The sequence below is a fragment of the Silurus meridionalis genome, chromosome 28 (genome assembly GCF_014805685.1).
Source record: "Silurus meridionalis isolate SWU-2019-XX chromosome 28, ASM1480568v1, whole genome shotgun sequence".
NCBI classification, from domain to species: Eukaryota; Metazoa; Chordata; class Actinopteri; order Siluriformes; family Siluridae; genus Silurus; species Silurus meridionalis.
In genome coordinates this window covers 10,717,586-10,721,860 of record NC_060911.1, presented here as the reverse complement: position 1 = coordinate 10,721,860, position 4,275 = coordinate 10,717,586, and the positions used below count along the sequence as shown (strand labels likewise).

The 4,275-nt window shown below is 36.2% G+C and overlaps 1 long non-coding RNA gene across 1 annotated transcript; it reads right to left on the bottom strand.

Moving 5' to 3' along the window:
- Positions 1 to 484: 484 nt before the first annotated feature.
- On the bottom strand, positions 485 to 2,695 carry LOC124381615. Its single transcript, XR_006924895.1, has 2 exons — positions 2,333 to 2,695; positions 485 to 781 (listed from the first exon to the last, which is right to left on the bottom strand). It is a non-coding gene; the product is annotated as an uncharacterized LOC124381615 (long non-coding RNA).
- Between the last annotated feature and the right edge of the window lie 1,580 nt (positions 2,696 to 4,275).

Below are 4,275 nucleotides of genomic sequence, written 5' to 3'. Positions count from 1 at the left end.
GGTGTTCAGTAGGGTTGAGGTCAGAGCTCTATAGCAGGCCACTCAAGATCTTCCACTCCAACCTATATAAAGCATATCTTCATGGAACTGGCTTTGTGTACAGGGAAATGATCATGCTGGAACAGATTTGGGTCTTCTAGTTTGTTTGCCAATTTAGTGACTTTAAATTAATGGTGTCAGTTTAAAGAAGACCCACATCTTCTTCTTCTTCTTCTTCTTCTTCTTCTTCTTCTTTCGGCTTCTCCCATTAGTGGTCGCCACAGCGGACCATCCTAAAGTAGAATCACATATGGCTGGAAAAAATAAGTATTCCAATACTTAGGCCCATATACTGTATTACATTACATTATTTGTATTATCTTTTTTTATTGACTGTGTATCTTATGACACATGTGAAGATATGATTCATGTGATCTTTGCAGTTGTTTATCAGCATGTAATTGCAATAAAAAACAGCTTATAGATGTCCTGAATCCTAAATCAGTTTTTGGTTGAACCTTCTTTAATTACTGAAGTTAAGTCAAGTAGATTTTATCGTCATTCAAACTATATACAGTGCAGTACACAGTGAAACAAAACAACGTTTCATCAGGACCAAAGTGCTCTGTCAGACTTTAACAAAAGGAACTACACAAAACTGTAAACTATTAACACAAACTGCACATGTACAACATTTAGTGCAAAATAAACAAACAAAAACAGCATAAGACAAAAACAGCAAACACTGCGACACTGTAGCGGAGACCAAAACAGTACAGAGGGTTGTGCTTGTGGATTGTCCCTATAAGAATAAAAAATAAATACTGTACATTTAAAATGTAACCAATAAGTTTAACAATTGAATTAGTACAAACAAATATTTTGACTAGAATGATTGAATAAAGTTAAAATGAATGACTAAAACAATTGACTATTACAGTAAAACAGTTGAGTTTTGACTTGTCGAATATGTTAGTTTTACTTCTCAATCACCCCTAAAAAGAAAATTAAGCAATTATTTGAAAAAAAAAAAAGAAAGCATTACTTTCCTTTTTTCCTGCACATTCATTTATTATTTTTTAGCTTCACTGATTTAACTAGGAATTTAAAAGCCTGGGAAATATTCATCACTCCTTGTACTTTCAGACTAATTTCACTAACAGCACACAACAAGACTGACCTGGAAAAGAGACAGAACAACTAAAGCTAATCAGTTCAGGGTGAGGTAAGGTGATCTTCTTAGACCAGAATCTGTTTTCACCTTTACATGCAGCACTCAAATACTCAAGTTTCAATAGTCCTTTCACTTCAACCTGCACTGTGCTCCCCTGACACTGGAAAAACCTGTAAAAATAACGTGTACAGTGTTGGGCTGCAGCTATCGATACTTTTAGTAATGGAGTATTCTACTGATTATTCCATCAAAATACTTTTTTTTTGTTAAAGAGTTGTATTTATTATGATTTTACTATTATTTTTATTGATTATTTCTTTATTCTCGAACTAAATTCATACAAAGCTAATTATAAATGTTGTTGCCTAATGAATGTATCCAGGCTTAACATACACTAGTCAAGTCAAGTCAAGAAGCTTTTATGTCATTTCAACCATATATAGCTGACGCAGTACACAGTGAAATGAAACAACGTTCCTCCTGAACCCTGATGCTACATAAAACAACAATCACAGAAACAGAAAAACACAGGGCCAAGGACTAGCAAGTGTCCTCGCCACATAAAGTGCATGTGTGCAACCTGGTGCAAACAGTGTAAAGACAACACAATACAGTGCAAACACAACACAATACAGTGCAAGACAATACACAAAACAGCTCCGCCAGTAAACCTGTCGTAATGAGATAATGTGGACAGAAGCAAAAATGTAAACAGAATATTGTGCAAAAGAATACAATACTATATAGAACACAAGCAGAGAAAGGAAGATGATTATCAGGTGATCAGGAATGTGTCTGTACTCAGTCATGTTTACATCACTGACGCCCTCTGTCTCATACACATTACCTTTATAAACTAGTCTACGTCTGTGGTGTGTTATAACCAGGAAATGATACACCAGTGAATTGAAAAAGCTGCACAATGACAGGAAATCGGTTTATGGGCTGAAAACAATGTACAATGAGAAGGAAAAATAGACTTTTCTTCAAATTAAATTATCAAACTAAAGTAACGAGCCTGTTTTAAACATGGAAGTAGAAAGTACAGATATTTGTGTAAAAATGTAAAAAGTGAATGTAAAAAGTTGTCTAAAAAAATAAATAGTGAAGTAAAATACTGACACCCGAAAAATCTACTTAAGTACAGTTACAAAGTATTTGTACTTCGTTACTTCCCACCTCTTCCGGTAACCATGTTGTTGGCCTGAAGTTTGAAGCTGTTGGTGTATGAACGAGGCCTCCACTGCTTCATCTTTCTTATTCCAACTCCAGTTTTTTCCAGGGATCAGAGGCTTAGTCTGATACCATGCGAAGCTATTGATTGTGGCCCATTTCATTTTCAATGTGTAAATTTTTCTGGCACTACAGAGGGGGTGACCCTGCCAGACTGGCTAAAAAAAAATCTGTATTGCGTGAAATAAAGTCAGAATTGTGAGAAAAAATACATTTTTCTTTTTTTATGTGGCGGAAACGGGCTTCCATATGAATCGTCTCCTCACCACTCTCTGTTTTCTCTGTTTTCTCTTCTGTGTTACCTGCCCAAAGCACTCCAGAGTTTAGTGGGTGGTGCGTCAGTAATAAATGTCCGTGGGGAAACACATTTTTTTTGTATTCAAATTACTCATTTCACTCGAGGAATTATTTCAGCCCTAGTACAGTGAATTCTTAAAAATAACGTTGGGAAAAATTGACGAGTATAAAGATCTGAGTGAGTTTGACAAGGTCAGAATGTGGTTGCAATAAAACTGGTATTGGAACAACTACAAAATGACAAGTTTTATAGGGTGTTTTTTGATATGATGGTTAGGAGCTAACAAAACTGGTCCAAAAAAGGATAACAACTGAACCAATAACAAGCTCATGGGCACGTAAGTCTCACTGATGCACGTGGAGAGCAAAGACAAAGGCAGTACAACACAATCTACTGAATAAGAAGAAGGCAAATCAAGTGAGACAGTGCAAAGGAAGCTCTGGGCAACATTCTGCTGGGAAACCTTTGGATCCTGACATTGAGGTGGATCTTACGCAGACAAATACCATCCACCTAAATATTGTTGCAGACCAAGTTAAACCCCTTGGTGTTTCCTGTAGCCTAGTGATGGGTCATTCATGAATGATTCTTGAACGAATCTTTAATGTAACTCAGAAGAACGAGTCGTCTCAAAAAGAGATTTTTCTACTAAACGCACATGAGCAAAGCATCACAAAATCTCTGTAGGTTATGTAGAGGAAACAGAATTGGGCAGCTCATCTCATGAGTCTTCTGGTTCGAGTCTTCATTTTTTTTTCATTTGACTCCAATAGATGCTACACATATTAATAGATCGAGTTTTTGTTCGAATCTCAACATTATTGTTACAATTTATGGGAGTCACGTGTAAAAAGAACTAATGACACAGACCAGAAGATATGAGAGGTGAGCTACTCATTTTGTTTATCATAATTTGTCCTTAGCTGCATTGTCATATTTTTATTTATATGTAGACGTGTTAGAGGATCTGCTTATTGAAAATGTTCAATAATTATTACTTTTGTAATAAAGTAAGAAATTTTATTTCTGATCTACGGAACGAAATAAAGTGAATGACTCGGAAAAAAAGGATTCGTTCATTTTGATGAACGAGATTCAATGAACCAAGTCACTAAAATGAATCTTCCCATCACTAATCTGAACACATTAAGATGACGTGTCGCTCTAAAGACAGATCTCGCGAGAATCCTCGATTTTTCTTTTCGAGTCTTTCGAGACCTACGTGTTCAAATACTGCGCATGCGCACGTTTCTGCTCCGTCGGATCTCGCGAGACCCCAAAGGCGCTGTATAGCGCTATAACGTGAGAATACGCGGAACGTGAATAGCGGACAGTGCATCTCCACTTCCAACCTACATATTAGTCAATTGTGCAAAAATTTTATGACAGAAGGCAAAAAATCATTATATCTTTATTATCATTAGCAGACAATAAGTTTTACGACTTATGACTTCAAGAGAGACAGGAAACAGGCACACACGCATGATGGATTTAATTTTGAACTTGACAAAAATAAAACTCGTATATTCTCATGTCATTTGTGATTTTCTGTTCTCACACCGGAAACAGACGTGGCAAACTGAACGGTCCC